This window comes from Lycorma delicatula, chromosome 4 (genome assembly GCF_047948215.1).
Source record: "Lycorma delicatula isolate Av1 chromosome 4, ASM4794821v1, whole genome shotgun sequence".
Classification (NCBI taxonomy): domain Eukaryota; kingdom Metazoa; phylum Arthropoda; class Insecta; order Hemiptera; family Fulgoridae; genus Lycorma; species Lycorma delicatula.
In genome coordinates, this window is record NC_134458.1 from 19,091,879 (window position 1) to 19,111,402 (window position 19,524).

Sequence of the window (19,524 nt, forward strand, 5' to 3'; positions counted from 1 at the left end):
TCACTGTTTCTCCTAATCTGCCCAGACAAATGTTTGGGAGTTATTTTTTGTTCATGGAGTAGTATTCCTACATTTCAAACATAATATGTTATTTGTTAATAGAAATAGAATGTTTGTACATAAAAATAGTCATTTTATTTGTAATATAAACAAAAACAAATTGTGTTAGCCACGTTCAGTAAAGTGAAATAAATAAATTTAAAGGAACTGTAACAAACATTTAAATAAAAAATAATTTAGGGTGATGCCTATCCTCTACATAAATACCAGTGTTTCTTTTCTTTGTAGGCCCTTCAGTACTGTGTTTTAAATTGACAAATAAACACCAAATTGTGCTTCTGTTGAGGTTATGTTAATTTGCTTGTTAGATTTTGAATTATCCAATTCTACCTTTCTGTTTAAGTTTTTGAATTGCTCAGTTTTAATAAAAGACAAGCTTTTGGAAATAATTTTGTTTGCAATCTAGACTGTTTTCATACTATCTTTTATTATTTGAATGATTAAAATGCTGATAGTAATTTGATTATTGCTTTTAACTCTAGTATTAAAGCACTTATTTAACTAGTATAATCATATTATAGTGTTATTAAGATTAGATAAAGGAAATTATTAAAAAGATAATGTGATATCGCTTGAATTTTATGTTTTCTCCTTTAACTGAAGTTTGAGAAAGGTTAGTCTGTTATGCTTAATTGTTATAAATCTCAGTTAATAGCAATATAAAAATTTTATTCAAGTTAATATCATTGTCATTTTTAAAATAGCATACAAATGTTTTGAAAATTTATAAAATTTGATCCATTGATATTAACCAGTTGATGTTTTTTTAAATCGTACATTTATACTTTGTATACATGAAGTATACTTATTATACTTCTTCCATAAGCCTCCAGGATAATTGAAATGTACAGATAAAAAGTGAATCATCTACACTCCATAGATTAAATGATAATTCTCCTTTCCTTCCTTCCTTCCTCTCACATATATGACTGCCTCCTACTACCATAAGCTTTCATAATGAATAAATAAAGTTTCCCTTATTTGTCATTTATTACACTTTCCAACAAATGTATACCTGTAAAAAATTCTTCTGTATTTACACAGTTCACACGTAACATATAAACCAAAACATATTGATATTAATAAACCACTGCTACCACTCCACACCAACCTCTGTGGTGAGAAAGCGAAGTGATCTCTGTATTACGTTGGATAAGTTTATGAGGTGAATTAGTCATTAAAAAAAATACTCCTCCGACTACTTTAGAAAGAGTCTAAATTATTTTCAAAGTATCTGGAATCTTTCCTGTAAATTATTCCAGCAGACCTCTTCAACATAACAGATGTCATCCTATCCAACATTCAGAAGCAATCTGCCATTTATTTTGTTTCATAGTAAGCAAACTTTGTCATCAAACTTCTGGATTCCAGTATTTCAAAGTCAACTATGGATATAGCTTTATTAACACAGGGCAGTACACAAACACTAATCGCTGAAAGTAGAGAAAATGCAATATAGTGGAACAAGCATGTACAAGGTGTAATAAGGCACTGTTTGAATTCATATTTAGCATAGTTTCGTCGTCAGTAGGATGTTGCAGACAACGCTTCATAGAAATTCTTTATGAAGTTAAACTTCTGGTTTTAGTCAGTCGACCAGTAAGTTAATATCATAAAAAAATTAATTGACAAAAAAAAATTTATAGAACAATTGCATAATATACTTTAAGGAAAACAACAGTGGGGCCTTTACCCCACCCCATTAATACATAAGTATCATTTGTTATTTTTGGCTTAATAAAACTACTCTTTATATGATTTTTTGGTACTATAAGTTATTTATTTTTTTTAATTTCTGTTGATAAAGGTTTGTTATATTGTTCTGTTATTAAGAGTTGACTTTTGCAAGAATTATATCTCAATATATTGTATTTTATGTACACCTACATTGATGCAATATAAATATAATTGGTTTTATATATATATAAATTATTAAAATATAATTCTTGCAAAAGAGTCGCTCTTGATAAAAGAACAATCTAACTAGCCCTTTATATAAACCCACCGGGTTGGTCTAGTGGTGAACGCGACTTCCCAAATCAGCTGATTTGGAAGTCGAGAGTTCCAGCGTTCAAGTCCTAGTAAAGCCAGCTATTTTTACACGGACTTGAATACTAGATCGTGGATACCGGCGTTCTTTGGTGGTTGGGTTTCAAATAACCACACATCTCAGGTATGGTCGAACTGAGAATGTACAAGACTATACTTCATTCACACTCATACATATCATCCTCTGAAGTATTATCTAAAACGGTAGTTACCGGAGGCTGAACAGGAAAAAGAAAGAAAGCCCTTTATATAAAGTATAAATTATATACACTTATTATATAAGTATAAATATATACACTTAAAGTATAAATTAGTTGTAAAACTAATTTAACAATAAATATTCTACTTTGAGTTTTCTCACAGAACAAAGAACAACTACTTATGAGTACTATGCAACAATTTTAACATAACATATAGCCTGAAAATTTGTTCCAAGAGGAGAATCTACTTTGTGTGTTTCCTCCACAGCAGTGCTTGTCTCTTACTGGTATTTTAACTATGGAAATGTTGTACTATGTAATATTCTACTACATATAGTACAGATTTAGTGTCATCAGATTATCATCTGTTTGACCTGATTAAGGAATTTTTTTGAAGAAAGAATTGCATGAGCAGGTCATGGATGCTATGCAAAGATGGGTTAGCATATTTCCAAAAGGGTTCTTTTCTGAATCAAGAAGCTTCCAGAGTATTGGAACAAGAGCAGTGTAGCAGCAGTAGGCAACTTTAAGAAATGTACAAAACTGTTTTACTGAAGAAAGAAATCATAGCTATGAAATTACTGTTTTTATTTGAACCTTTATGTAATAAGATTGTTCTGGAGATCATCAAATTTAAACAGTACTAGGTTTAGTTCCTCTTCTGAAAAAGAAACTGTAAAGTTAGCATTTAGATGGCATAGATATTAATATTATTAAAAAAAAAATTATGGGTATATTTAAATCACTTGAAAGAACTAAATTTGATATTTTTGAACCTCATTTAGGTTCTTCCAGGCTTCATATTTTATGTTGTAGGTCTACACATTTTATCATTTTTTTGCACTGAACTTTTTTTAATCTTTTGTATATTTTACTTAAAAATACAAGTGGCTGACATTTTGGAATAGAAGGAAAGGAAGTTATAGAATATCAGGTAAACAGAGTAACTGAAATAGAAGTTGATACAGAAGATAAAATAACCTCAGAACACCGAATTTTTAGTTTCATACAATAATCCCTCATCCCTTTGTCAGTTTTTGCTTTGCCACAGATTGAGATGTTTCTTTAAGTACTTGAATCAGTTGTGGGAAATGCAGTTGATATTTATTGGACAGAAATACCGTTCTGTGGTATGTTACATGAAAATTTAATCAAGGCAGTAAACTGTTCCATTTCTTAAGTCAGATATTCTATGTAGGATTATGTCATATGATTATTTTGAAAAGTAATACTTTTTCAATTCAGTAATTTCGGAATGGTTTAATAGTTACAGTTGTGAGATAATAATTATGATCAACAAAATGTAGCGCAAACAATTTAATATGTTAGCTGTACAAGATTATTCTAAACGCTATAAAATGAATACAGAGAAGTGTTAATTAAAAAATATCCACTTAACATCAGATTTGAGTAAAAATGTTCATACCTCACTCTAACACCAACGTAAGGTAAAATTGCCGTTTGTAAAATAACATCATCAGCTAAAAACACTGTTAAACAAGCACAAAATTATATTTTTGGAATAGTTTTTCTAGACAATGAACTCAACACATTCATGAATAAAACATACTTCAGCCAATTAACAACTTGGAATAAAACAATAAAATATGTTTTCTAAAGTAATGTTTATTAATTTATCTCGCCTAATATATTCTTACTTTAATGATTCCTTCATATTTTATATTGAAGTATGTTCATATTTTGAAAGTATTTCCATCATTAGTTATTTCATAAAAAATACCACATTTTTAAAAGTGACATGAGTCAAGATATTAAAAGAAAAACCATGTTAGTTGTTAAATATTTAGATATAATTGAATTATTTTGTCGGTATTTATTATAATGATTATTGTTAATATAATTCAATTTCATATGAGCATTTGGCAAAGTAACATGTTATTTTAAAACATTTAGCTTTTTTTATTGTTGTGACTAATGTTATTTTAAAAGTTAAGTATTTCTTTTAATGAAATAACTGATGATGGAAGTACCTTCAAAAGAGCATAAATGAATTATTAAGGTAAGAATATATTTTTTTTAATTTTACTATGATAAATTTATTAATTAAAATATTATGAAATAAACCAGTGGTATTTATAATAAAATTCTCAACAAAATTGTATAAAATTAATAATGAAACAAAATATATTATTTACAAATTTTACAGCAGATTTTTATAAATAATACAAACAAAAAGTTGTCAGATGAAGAAACAAAATTATTAAAATAAATGTAAAAACCATGTAAAATATAAAAATGGATAATGTAATTACACATTAATCAAGATAAAAAATATAAACACATGAGCAGTTAAAATTAAAATCACTACAGAGCTTAAAATAGTAGAAAAACTTAGTAATAAACTCAAAAGATTTATCGAATTGAGTCTGAATTGTTGATAGAGGTGGTGCATGTTGTTAGTGCTTATCTGCTATTTATATTTTTAACTCCCACAGTAACTGCAAAAGTAATACAAAATAGTGAATTATATTATAGTATGCTTTACAATTATTTATAAGTAATGTATAATTGCGGTGTATGCGATAATATTGAATTGGATAAAAGCATTCTAGTGCAGTGTTATAAGTGTAAAAAATTCCTTTCAGCAAGCTGGAAGGTGGAGGTAGATTTCACTGGGGCAAAATAGGGGTAGGCGAACTCTTATCAAACATTACTTTCCATGTTTTACAGACACTACGTTTTCTCATTACAAGCTATTGCTAAATTTATCAAGACTTCCTAAACTGCTTAACGACACACCTATTGGAGTATTAGTGGGAGATTCTAGATTTTTCTCTTTGTATTGATAAAAAAAAGACAAAGTTTTGTTTAAAAACATGTATAAATGTAACAACAGTGATGTTGAGAAGATGATTTGAAAGTACAATAGGTTTGCATTACCCACATAAAATATTGTCACTTTTTTTTGTTATTGGTGTTGCGGAGAAGTACCATTTACGTACCCCCTACAAGTGGAGGAATGTCGGACTCGCACAGGTTTGGCTAGATGTTTTTGTAAGAAGGTGCCTGCACCCTACTGACTAAATCTCCTATTTCACCATTCCTCCCCATCCGGGGTTGCCTTTGAACAAAGGAGACCCGCCTTCATGTGGGTCTCCTTAACATGGTGAGTAAATGATCTTCGGTGGTCTAACCACATGCCAAGGTACTTAACATTTTTTACATATTGAATGAGACCTTCTTCACTTCTAATAGAAATATCTCCGATTCTTCTCCTTCCTGTCATCGGTACTATCACTGTTCTGTTATAAGATATACTAAGACTTTTCATTTTCATCCGTTCACATGCCATATTCAATGCTAGATTTGCGGCTTATGTCACATCCTCCTCTTTCCGTGCAGTAACCACTAATGGCAGGTCGTCCACAAAAGCTATGGGTTTTGCCCCATAGCTTTTATAAGCCAACTTTACAACCTTGTCAAAGACGAGGTTCCAGAGAATCGGGCCCAAAACCGAGCCCTGAGGTACGCCACTCTAAATTGTGAACTTCAGATCACCACAGCCCATACGGTAAACCAATTCCCTCTCTTGGTGGTACTTCTGAATTATTCTTCGGATATAATCAGTTATTTTCCTCTCTTTCAATGCTTCAAAAATAGCTCCCCAACTGAGGAAATAAAATGCGTTTTTAACATCTATTAATAATACCACAGGAATGTTGCACGTTCTCTAAGTTCCTGCTGTGGCGGTATCTACGATACGCATCACCTCTTTCACCGCGTCTGTTGTAGACTTCTCAGGTCGAAAGCCGTATTGGCTAGGGCTAAAGCCCCCTGTTTCTTCGATATATCCTCGTAACCTCGCCTCGAATAACCTTTCCAGCAACTTGTACAGATTGTTCGTCAAACGAATCGGCCTGTCGTTTTTTTTTAAACTAACCGGGATAGTTTCCACGACTTCGGAATATGTTCACCTGTCAACATGTTGTTCATAACTCCCAATATTGGTGGAGCCTTTTCCACCAATATTCGGATTATCTCTACAGGTATGTTTTCCGATCTTGGGCTCTTTTTTAGCTTCATTGTTTACCCGCCGCAATTAATTCGGACATTGTAAACAGGGGTATATCTTCAGCAATAATCTCTTCTCTGATTGGATCTTCGTGCTTGGGGTATAGTGTCTTCACGGATTCTCGTACTTGTTCTTCAGCAATCACCGGTAGCCGTTGTCCCAATTTGTCCGTTACCAATTGATAACCCCGACCCCATCGATCCTTGTTAATATCCTGGCACAGATCTTTTCAACACTTTCGTTTGGCTAGCTTTATCGTGGCATTATAGGCAGATCTAGCTCTGACATATTCTTGTCTAGCATTGTCTTTAGCTACTTGGCAGTCTCGTGTATTCGTCCGTTGTAGTGCTCTTTTTGCCGACAATGTTTTTTTACGTAAAGTATCTCAATCAGGGCTCCACCAGTAAGCATGTCGCTTCTCTGGTACCTTCACCGTAACTTTTGCCTTTTCACATTCCTCGATTACGACTGCAACTAAATCTTCCGGGTCAGTAATATGCGCAATTCTTCAGCGAAACGGGAACATCCCCTTCTCGAAGTCACTATTCTCATTGTTCGAACTAAGCATGGTTGTGTTATAATCTCGTAAACGATAAGATAATGGTCAGATAAGCTTCCGTCTTCAAGTATCCCAGTTATTAAGTCCCGCAGCATGTTCTTCGGATATAAAAGTTAGGTCTATTGCCGAGCATTCGTTATTACGCCAGAAGGTTGGTTCATCAGCATTCATACATGTAAGTCCCAGAGTATTGGGTTTTTTCTGCCAAATATTGATCTTTAATGTTATGGACAGACCCCGCAAACTCAGGAGATTAAAATCTTGTGAGAGAAGTACCTTTTTTTCTTGAATTTAACAATCTCCATTCCCAATTCTTCAAGAAAAAAAAAATTCTACTCTTGTGTTTGGAGTGATAAACGGAAAAGATAACTATATCTCTAAGATCAGTCCAACGAAACCAACACCTGCACCACATTTACTGACAGGAGTTCCCATTGTCGGCAAGCCTATTGCAGCAACTGATGTTCTGTCTTATCCATCCTGGGCTTTTTATTACTGATATATTACGTTCAGCAATTATAACAATGTCTACCTTCATTTGTATCACCATCTTCCAGCATATATCATGCACCTGTCTATTACGGTTAGCATTCAATTGTAATATTCTAATTTGGATGCTGTACATGTTGTAGTCCAGTGGCCCTCCGCACCACAAATTGCGTACACCCTAGTTCCTGTACATTGGGTACTCTTATGGCCAGGCTTAGCACAGCTGAAACAAAGGTGACATCTGTTGTCCTTTCCCTTGCAATTTGCAGTCACATGGCTGACACCCCAACATTTATCCTTGGGCTCCTGAATATATGCTCTGCAGTGCATCCACCCGATTCGAATGCGAGCCTCCACTAGTTTAATCGCAGTGCAGTAAGTAGTTATCACTGTTGCATTTTTTGTCTTGCCATATGCCGGTATAATTTAAGAGATCTTAAAATCATCAACACCACCAGTAACCTGAGCTATGGCATCTTTAGTCTCCTGTTCATCAGTGTCATAGTCTATATCTTGCAGGTGAACTACCATCCTACGTCCATCCCTTGTTCTCATGTCCATTTGCCAATATGCAGTTTTGTTGCGTAGCATTGTAGTAAAATCTTCAGCCTTCTGTATACCTTTCACACGGATACATAATTCATTATTAACTCCCTTCTTCAAAGAAAGGACCTCTCCTGCCTCCTCGCGAGATACTGACTTCATTGTTCTAAGAAGCTCAGCGTAAGACTTTCCCTCAGATTTAACTACTACTGTCCTACTTTCATCTATAGGCGGGGTAGATTTTTTGAACCCTGTACTAATGGTACCTTGTTTGGAACTTTCTTCCTTTGTCTTCAAGACTTTTATTCTATCTGCTTTATCTTTGGCTAAATCTACCAGCGCCTTATGAAGTAACACTCCCAGCCTATCACCAGGCACAACAAATGTCGAAAACTCAATTTCCCCTATTATTTTTCTAATAGTCTTCTGTATAGTCAAAAGTTGCCTTCTCTTCACCCTTGGATGTCTTGTAATATATCGTGTACACACTTGTCTGACTTGGGAATCTTCCCTTCCTGTGGTAGTCACTTTGTTCTTAATTATATCACCTGGCATTATGCCCATGATACTTCATGCCAGATGGTCATGCGGGTCCATCTGAATAGAGAGGTCACAAAAATAGACCATATCTCCCTCCTTAGGAGGATCATTAACTTCAGTGATTTTCGATATTATTTCTCCAGGCCATCTCTTTCCTAATATCACATTCAATTCTTCATCAGACAACTCATTCTTCAACTGATCTTGTCCCTAGACAATCCCTCAGTCTGGGTAGCCTGTGTCACTATAGATAATGGTGGTGAATTTCTGGGTAAGCGCATAAAAACCCTTTATATCTTTGTCACTTGCAAAAATTTAAATATACACAGTAGTAAGTCTAAACAATAGTTTAGTTCAGTTTAAATGTGTTCAATTTAAATTCACTCAATACGTCAATGGTTTCATATGTAAACAAGTTTCACATGTTTAGCATATGGGAAGCCATTCCCACAATTCCAACAATATTTTGGTCATTCCTTGCCGTAAGGGTTGGTTATATCAAAAATTGTTTCAGACAAAATTTTTAGGTAATGTTTACAGGACTAACTACTACTTTAAACCGATTTGATACTGTGACTATTAAGGGAGGTATGATGTTGTATGTCTTTGAAACCCTATTTTTTCCACCCCCTGGGCCAATGGGTGATGATATCAAAAAACTTTACATAGATAAATTTTTATCTATATATAAATTTATATATATATACGAGGTGCGACAATAAAGTAATGAGACTGATTTTTCTTTGCAAGATGTGGCAACCCTGCAGCTTGCGTAGGCACACCATCTTTGACCTTGGTCTATAAGGTACTTCTAGTCCAAGCGGCACATTGATGCAACTGCTCAGTCGTGAGTTGTGCTGTAATAAGTGAACACGTGTTTGTGTCTCTCGTCACAAAAATTAAACCGCAAAATATTGCACAGCGGTATGCCATTTCTTTTTGCATTAAATTGGGTGAAAACGCGACGACAACTTATGGTAAGCTTCAGAAGGCTTTTGGAGAGGAGGTTATGTCAAGAGCTCAAGTTTTTCGGTGGCATAACATTTTTAGTGAAGGCAGAACGAATCTTGAAGATGAAGACTGCAGTGGACGACCATCAACCTCACGGACAGATGTCAACTTGACCAGGGTGCGTGAAATCGTACGATCTGATCAAAGACTATCCGTGAAAATGATTGCAGAAGAACTCAACATCAATCGAGAAACGGTTCGTCTAATATTAACTGAAGATCTTGCTATGAGAAAGATTTGTGCAAAAATGGTCTCCAAAAATCTCACACAACAACAGCGAGAAACATGGAAAAATGTGGCAGCCGATCTGTTAGAGCAAACGGAAATCAATCCAGATTTGTTGAGCCGTGTTGTCACTGGTGATGAAGGTTGGTTTTTTCAATATGATCCAGAGACAAAACGCCAAAGTTCGCAATGGTGCTCAAAGGGATCACCCAGACCAAAAAAAGCTCGCATGTCAAAGTCAAAAGTGAAATGCATGCTTGTGTGCTTCTTCGATTCCAAGGGAATTGTTCATAAAGAGCGGGTGCCTCCTGGACAAACAGTTAACCAATATTTCTACAAAGAAATTTTAGTAAGACTTCGTAAACGAGTTCTTTGTGTCCGTGCCAACATTGCTGATAATTGGATTCTGCATCACGATAATGCGCCATCCCATACTGCTCTGTCAGTACAGCAATTTTTAACCGCAAAACAAATTTCAGTACTACCACAGCCACCTTATTCACCAGATATCGCTCCGGGCGACTTTTTTCTATTTCCAAGAGTCAAAATGGCAGTCAAGGGACACCATTTTCAAACAACACAAGATGTCCAAAAAGCTGTGACTAGGGTCTTGGAGGATATTACAGAAGATCAGTTCCAGAAATGTTACCATCAATGGCAGAAGCGCTGGAATAAGTGTGTGCAATCAGAGGGGAACTACTTTGAAGGAGACAACACTAAACATGACTAAAACGGTAAGTAACATTTTTTTTTCACATCAGTCTCATTACTTTATTGTCGCACCTCGTATGTATATATATATATATATGTGAATACATAAACGTTTCGACTGACAGTGGTTTTGGGGTCTGGGGGATGTGAAACACGAAGATTGTCAAACTTTTTCAGAAGTTGAATCATGGTACCCATTACAGTAGGTAATGAAATCTACTTCTTATCTTCTTATGAAATCTACCTAAAAGTGTGTCCACTTAATGTGTTCTGTGTTCAAGAGTTAATCAATACAATGTTTTTCAAAAAATGAGCTCTGAATTAACTAAAGAATTTTTATTAGTCACCTTGAACAAACTAAAAGTTGAAATAGTCTGAAGACAAAAAAAAATGGAAGATTTTGAGACAGCTCTAATTTCTTCTCCAAGACAATCTATGATTTGAAAGCATAAATAAATATTTATCATGAAAACTTTAAAGAAATTAAAATAGAAAATGAGCTGTTGAAAACCGAGAACTACACAATCAAAAAAGAATTAGTCATGCTTAAAAAGCAAGTAATTGAAATTGAACAGTACTCAAAGGGACTAAATGTTGAAGTGAATGGGATTACAGAGAATAGAGGCCTGAAATTATAAACACTGTACATAGAGTACCCACATTCAAACAAGGAAGGATCAATCCAATAATTGTACAATTGTTAAATAAGGCAGAAAAAGAGAGATAGACTGAAGCCAATGATGTTTATATAACCATTTGTCACAGTATCTAAAAAAAAACTTACTTATAAAAGCAAAACAGTATGCTAAAGACAAAAATTACAAATATGTTTGGACAAGACATGGCAAGATTTCACTGGGAAGAGCAGTGGTGATAGAGCCTGCAGAATCAAATTGGAAATCAGTTTGTTTAATAGTGAAGATATAAACATACAAAATGATGCAAACATGTGAAGAAATATGCGACCTTTGATTACAGTAATTTTTTTGATTCTAGTTGTGGTTCTCTTTTTGTTGTTCACCAGCATATTAGGAACTTAAGAAAAAAATTTTAATGAATTTGTAAGTTCAATACAGATGTTACTTATTAAACCAGATGTAATAGATTAAAGTGAAATATGGCTATACAGTAATGAAATTCACTCTGATTTGTATGCATTAAGACATATATTAATTTTAGTAATTGTAATGATAAACGAAGATCAGGAGGGTTACTGTATATCCCAAAAGCAATATAATAGTTGACTGTGTTGAAGAGATACAGGTTTTCCACAGCTGATGTGGTTTAGTTCAATTTCAAATATTTAATTTTGTTTTTCACTTGTTGGGAGTGTGTAGATTGCAGTGTTATACTAAAAATGAATTTACTTCTGAGTTAATGAATTATTTTGAGAGAAATTTGAAAGATAAGGAAAACATTATCATATTAGGAGACAGATATAGATTTGCTTGGAATGACCAATGAATCATACAATTATTTAATATTGCAGTCAAGTGCTGGTTTTTGTAGTATTATTGATACATTTACAAGGATAGATAATGAGTCAAGGTCATGCATTTGTAAAATCGAAACAATAGTTAGTATACAAAGCAGGTGTATTCCTCATATATATATTACCAATCATAGATTGTGTAAGTTTGAGATAACTAATTACATAAATAGTGTAGATAGTAAAACATATAAATATGTAGAATATATTGATTATAATAAAGTTAATGAACAACTAAAGATATTTGACTGGAGTTCTTTGTATAATATTCAAGATGTTGATAAGATCTTTGAAAGATTTATTATTACTGTAAGTACAATAATTATTGTACTTAAAATAATTATAATACTATATCAATTATAATTGATAGATGTAAAATTAAAAAAAAAAAACAGAAATGCTGAACATATAAAAAATACATAATTTAAACCATTGTTAACAAATGGGATTATTAGCATTTCAAAAAATAGAATTAAAATATTGAATTATGAAGTAGGCCATTTGATACTAAATAACAAAAGTACTATTATAAATTAACTGTGAATCTTGATACTGCAATAAGTTATCGAATCAATGTTTATTATTAGGATATTCTGGACGCCAGCAGAGGTAATATTAAAGGGACAGGAAAGCAATAAATAATTTTATAGTAATGAAGACAAAAAAACGGCAAATTCATTGTGTCTTTAACAAGGACAGAGGGGAAATTGTGGATAAAGCAGAAATAGCTAATGTATTTAGTGAATATTTTACATGAATACCAGGTAAATCAATATCTAAAACTTACGGCAATATATGTAATAATTATGTAGTTGGCAATAGGATAAAACTGGTCAATGGATCTTTTTTTATATCTCCAACCAGTAAAAAGGAGATTGAAAAAGTTATTCAATCCTTGACAAATAAAAATTCAAGGAGACGTGACAATATATCCACCGAATTCTATAAAAAATGTGTTGAAAATATTGTATATATTGTACTGGAATTTATTATTAATAGAAGTTTTGAAACTAGTATTTTTCTGCAAGTGCACAAAAGGTCTATAGTTGTCCAGGTTTTCAAAAAAGGTGATTCAAGAGAGGTGAAAAGCTACCAACTGATATCTTTGGTTCTTGTCCTATCCAAAATAATAGAAAATGTCAAGAAAAATAATAATTAATTTTCTCTATAAAAACAATTTTTGTAGTAAGAGTTAATTTGGATTCATAAAGAATAGAAGTGCTGAAATGGTACTGAGTGAACTACTTAAAGACATATACAGCAGCAAAAAATATAGGGAAAAATTCTCAGTTTTGCTTTTAGATATACAAAAAGCATTTCATACTGTTAATCACAAAATTCTCGTAGCTAAAATGGAGAGACTAGGGATTAAGGTATCATGTCAACCTGGTTTGGATCAAATGTGTCAGAATGGATGACAATTTAAGTGATTGGTCTCTAGTATCATGTGGTTCTCAACAGGGTACTGTCCTTTCTATTGTTCTGTTTTTAATATTCATTAATGACTTATGTAATGAAAATTTCAGAGAAAAATGTCTCGTCTTTGCAGATGATACTTCCTTAGAATACAGCTGCGATAAGTGGGAAGATATAAAAATACAGATGGAAGAGTTTGGTTCTACAATAATAAATTAGTTCTTAATACAAGTAAATCTAATTTTGTTAATTTCCTGGATAGGGAGGAAGCAACCTTCTCTGTAGAGTATCATAAACAGTCTTGCTTGTATAAAACTGTTTGTGTATGTGAATTTATAAAGAAAACTAATTCCACTAATTATTTAGGCCTAATTGAAGATTCTGAATTAAGTTGGAAGCCTTACATATTGAAATTAAGGAAAGAGTTATTATTATACTCATATAAATTTTATTAGTCACAAATTATTGCAATAAAATGTTGATTTGTATATGTAATACACTTATTAAATCTAGACTTGAATTTGGAATTGAATGTTGGGCAGGCATTTATAATTCTCACTTAACTGGTGTGGAAATAGCACAAAAAAGAATAATTAGAATTATGGATTTCAAAAGCTGTTTTAACCCATTTCTTGTGGTTTTCAAAAAACTGAATATTTTACCCATAAAGAATCTATACATATTAAGATTATAAAATAAATAATGTATACAATACTAGTACTATGGATGCAGAAAATACACAAATTCTGGTTGTATTTAAAGAATGGTTTTGAAAATCATTTGTCTATTTAGGACCTAAAATATATAACATGTTAGACGATAGTATAAAGTGTGTTATACACTACCCATTTCTTCACCTCTTTAATGAAGATATTTTCAACAGTTGAAAATATTTTTTTTTTCAACGGTTGAAAATATTTTCATTAAAGAGGTGAAGAAATGGGTTGCCAATATACAGGACACTAGTGTGTTGTCTTCTAAATTAGATTGAATAAAATTAAAATAGTGTTCAAAATTTATAATATGTTCAAAGGTTTTGTGTTGTTGTTGTAAGTTGAACCAATAATGTTTTAAGGTGGTATTTACACCTTCTTATATGTAATCATTAGTAATATGAACTAAACTCGATGGGATAAGCTTTAGATTATGTAATTATATTTAGATTAGGCTATATTTTAAGACTCAAACCTTTGGCATTGGAGCTTTTATGTTGCTCTAGGTATTCCAGAGAATGAAACGTTGTATATTTGTTTCTAAAATTATTTTTGGAATAAATTTGAATTTGAAAAAAGTAGGAACCATAACATTAAACATTTTTTAAAAGTGGGTAAAAACAGCACTGAAATTGAAAAAAACTAGCAAATGCAGTCCACCTAGTAGTTATCAAAACAGATTAATTAATAAAATGATAGAATTCACTCTAACAAAAAAAAAAAAAAAAAAATTGGTAGGTAAAACAGAATGTATAAACAACAAATCAAAAGCTGCACACACCAGTGAAATCATAAAAATACATAAAGATATACAGAGTTCACAAATAATAAATTGTGAATTTCTTCTATCATTCAAAATAACCAATGCATCAGATAGAATTTTAAAACAAAAATTAAATTGGTATTAATTTATGATTAAAAATACTCAAGAACTGGTAAATGGAATTAACAGACAAACATGTAACACTTGTAAACATATTCATATGTCAAGGATAAAGTATATCATTAAATGCTTTAGTTTTAAGTATCAATCACTAATATTACTAGCATCCTGGTTGAAGAATTAATTAATAAAATAAACAAAAACAAAGATATAAAATGAATAAATAATAAAGGTAATTTTAAAACAAAATTACTTCATATTTAATAATAAGTATTACTACAGGATGAGTTCCAGGCCAATATGTAGCATAGTTCCAAAATTTTCATACATGATCTTCAAGAAATCTGACTACAAATCTAAAAAAAATAAAATGCTGAAAAAATTGTGTATGAGACACATTGACAACTTTCTAATAACATACACTAATATTCACAACTTGCTAAACTAAATAATACAAATAACAACATAAATATTACTACAGAAACATAATTCAATTCATTACACTTCTAGGATCTTACTCTACTTAAAAATATAAATTATGCTGAAAACCTTCAGAAACATCACAATTTCAAATGATATATTGAAGGTAATGTCTTTGGTGAAGCTATAGAGAGGTAAATCAGTTATTTTTTTTTGTTCTATAATTTCTACTGAACTAAAATAGTCAACCATTACATTCCTATTTGTTTCAGTTATTGGATTTACCAGTCTTAGACCACTAAGGCAGTTTAAGAAGCTTGCTTTTGTTTGGTTATAAAATACCATTTCTGTCTTCCAATTTATAAATAATTAGTTAACAAATAGTTAATTTTTACATCAATTAGAATCATTGGTTTTATTTTCACATTTTTTAGGTTTACTCACTACATAAATACAAAATGATAAATGGCCGTAGAAGCCTTGCAACATTTCATCAATGTAAGTCAGTTCACCCACTGAACATCATTCTTGGTCATACTATCAAAAAAAAATTAGATCTCAGCAGTTTTGGACATAAATGAGGTATTGTATTATGAACTGGTTTGCAAACATTTATTATTTTGTTTTTCAGTGGAATGTTTGAATCTGTTACGTTCATAAAATTATTTTGGTTGTTCCCTTCATTATTAGATTAATTAGGATCAACATCATTCTTGTTTGAAACTTTTGGTTCTGATTCAGAATTTTCATCCAAATTATAGTTGGGATCATCCTTGGAACAGTTGAGAACTCTTGCTGTCTTTTCTTTCATCAATTTCAGCAAGTCTTTGATCAAAGCAGTGTTGTGTTCAGGATGAAAAATATTAATTTCACCACTGGAATTAATATATTGTTCCTCTGAAAATATGTGTACAAAGAGAGTCCAAGATAATTCAAAGTTGTAACATAAACTGTGTTGTAAGGGAATAATAATATTCTGACTGTATATGTTAAAATAACTTATAAAGAATGCATCAAAAAAAAGAAAAATTCTAATATACTGACTGAAAAGTAGAGGAAGTGTAAGTATGATACTGATTTAGAATTAATCTGTTCAACCATTCTGCCCATTTGAGTGAATTGTGCGTGATGACCTTACTCCACAACTGACTATAATCTAAATAATAAACAACCATCCAGTTGGAAATCACAAAACAGCTACAATTAATAAAACATGAGGAAGATAAATTAAAAAATAAACAGGAAAACTTATACTGTCAAAAATAGTATGGCAAACTAAACAGAAAAGCAAAACCAGACACGTAAAATTTCATTTTAATCAACATAAATATACTTCTATATATCTATTATCAATATTATCTCTCTCAATATATATGCGTGGGTGGTTAGTGGTGGTACAAGCCAGTCATATTAGCCAATGCAGCAGAAGACAGTCGAGTAGCAACAATGGCTGGGGCTCGCTTATTGTGTGTTGAATGCAAGGCTGTACTGAAGCGGTATTGGAAGTACAAGAACATTTACGAGGTACAACAGCACTGGCAGAGAGTGTTTGGAACAAGGAAATATCCAGCTGATCATGAATGGCTACAAGTCTGGCATCCAGTGCTGCGATGTTGCAACATTTCACCTGATCTCCGCAAAAATCAGTGAACCAGAGAGTGCGCGAAAGTGGGGTGAGCCGGTCAAGTGTAAGATGCATTCTGAAGAGTGGAAAATGTACATTCCAAGACTGCTACAAGCAATGAAGATGACCCATCGAAGGATGGAGTACTGTGAATGGTTTCAGCATATGGTTGGCGATGATGAGGAAGTTGCAGCGAAGTTTGTGTGGACTGACGAGGCGCAATTCAGACTTAACGGTAGTGTGAACCACCACAATTGTGTCTACTGGGCTTCTGAAAAACCTCACACTCCTGTGGACAGGACAGTGAATCTACTGGGGGTTGCTGAATGGTGTGGTCTACCAGTGCATAGTTTGATTGGTCTCTTCTTCTTTGAGGGTACCATAACTGGTGAGGCGTATCTTGATGTGCTTCAAACAAGGATTTTGCCTGCCATCAAAAACCTGTATGGCTATAAACCTTGTTACGTGCAACAAGACGGAGCGCTGTCTCACTACCATCGAGATGTCAGGTTGTACCTCGATAAAACTACCCGGGCAGTGGGTGGGTTGAAGAGGTGCTGTTGAGTACCTACCTCAGTCTTCTGATTTGATACTTCTGGAGGACCGTCAAGAATGATGTGTATCCACAAAAACCAGCAACAATCGACGAGCTACGTGAAAAAATCGTAGTTATGTGCTGCCATTACATCAGATACACTAACAGCCGTAGTTCGGTGTGCAGTTAAATGCCATGGGCGTTGTATAGAAGCTGCTGGTGGTCATTTTGAACACATACCATAACTCTCTCTCAGTGCCAAAAATTGTCACATCAAGTCAGTAACAAAAGATTAACCTAGTTTACTAAATAGTATATAATTTTAATATACTAAAATAAACCACACAGTAATGCAGTATTTTGTTATTTTTTTAATAACTTTAATGTGCAATTAAAAAAATGAGTTCAATCATGACTAGGATGCGGAATCCGTGAAAGTACTATTATGATAAAATTAAGGTAAGATATGTCTAATCTCAACATTCTGTACCAGGTTTATATTAACAGAATTAAAATTTTAAAATCTGACTGGATGAAAATGGTTTTTGCATTTGGATATCTGTTGGCAAACGGCGAAAAAATAAGGTGCTAAAAAACTAATTCTCAAAAAAAGTTACAACAATTGACATAGAAAAGATAAGTTTTGCTTCTTATCAATGTAAACATAAAAATGAATGTGCATTTTCAATAACATTGTCATGTTGTCTGTCAGTCGCCTGTGGTTGTGGACCATATTCTTGTGATCTGGTATAATATAAAATCAAACATTCCAGTACTAAAAAAATTTAAGAGTTCACCTCTGTATATATTGAATGTAGTAGCAAGTATACTATTTTACAATGTGTATGTACGAATAACTAACCGCTTCGGTGTAAAAACTCAGTTTGGTGCAATTACACTATATATTAACTTTGCTGGTTCATATTTTGTAATAAATAAAATACATTGTCCAGTTGATGATTAAATATTAATTTTAATAAGTAATAATAGTCATTACGTTAACACTTAAATATAATTTTTACATTACATTGTTGAAAAGATAGATGTTATGAATGTGCATGTTGACGGTAAGAGCTCTAAATTTAGACTGAAAATGCATTAATAATAATGAATTCCTAATATAAGATATCAGTTGATAAAATAGGCTAGCTGAATATACAAATTTATTTACTTTTACAAAAGAATAAGGAGACAGTATATGTATTTATAAATTAATAAGAAGAAAAAGGGAGCAAGTCTTAAGAATATATATATAAATATTTTTTTTTTTATGAGTACATATTTTTATATGTTTACAATTTTAATGTTTTAAGCTTAATGTGTGACTTTAAAAAGAAGAATTTTTATTAATTGATGAGAAAAACCCTCAAAAGCACATTTATGAAATAACAATAAGCATAAGGTAAGAAGCATTATTGAATTCTGTACTCTTGGTGGTAAACTGCATTATACTTTTGTCTTTGATATGCATGCATATATTTTTATACATGTATAAATGAGTACAGTACTTTATGTGTGGCTAGCCGCAACACAAAATTTTTTAATTTTTATGATTACATATGTAAATATGTTTACAACTTGAAGGTTTTAATTCTAATGTATGAGTTATTAAAAAAGAAAAATTTTTATTCGCTGATGATAACAGAAACCCTTGAAAGAACCTATATGAACTAACAATAAGCATATGGTAAAAAGCATTATTGACTTTTGTACTCTTGGTGGCAAACTGTTTTATTCTTTTGTCTTTGATATGCGTATTTATATATATATATATATATATATATATATATATATATATATATATATAATCTTCTGTATATTTGTATATATATATATATACAAATATACAGAAGATTACAGTATTTTATGTGTGGTTAGCTACATAACAATATATTTTTCAAATTTTTGTGAACACATATTTTTATATGTTTACAATTTTTTTATGTTTTAAGTTTAATGTATGATTTAAAAAAAATAAAAAAAATATTTACTGATGATGAGGGAAACCCTTGAAAGCACTTTTA

The 19,524-nt window shown here is 32.0% G+C and overlaps 1 long non-coding RNA gene across 1 annotated transcript in view; it reads left to right on the forward strand.

Annotated features, from left to right (window-relative positions):
- LOC142323160 (uncharacterized) overlaps positions 1–19,524 on the forward strand; it is a 37,485-nt gene that overhangs the window by 2,475 nt on the left and 15,486 nt on the right. Inside the window, exon 2 of the long non-coding RNA XR_012756035.1 lies at positions 15,776–15,923. This is a non-coding gene — a long non-coding RNA (uncharacterized LOC142323160). The remainder of the gene's footprint in view (positions 1–15,775; positions 15,924–19,524) is intronic.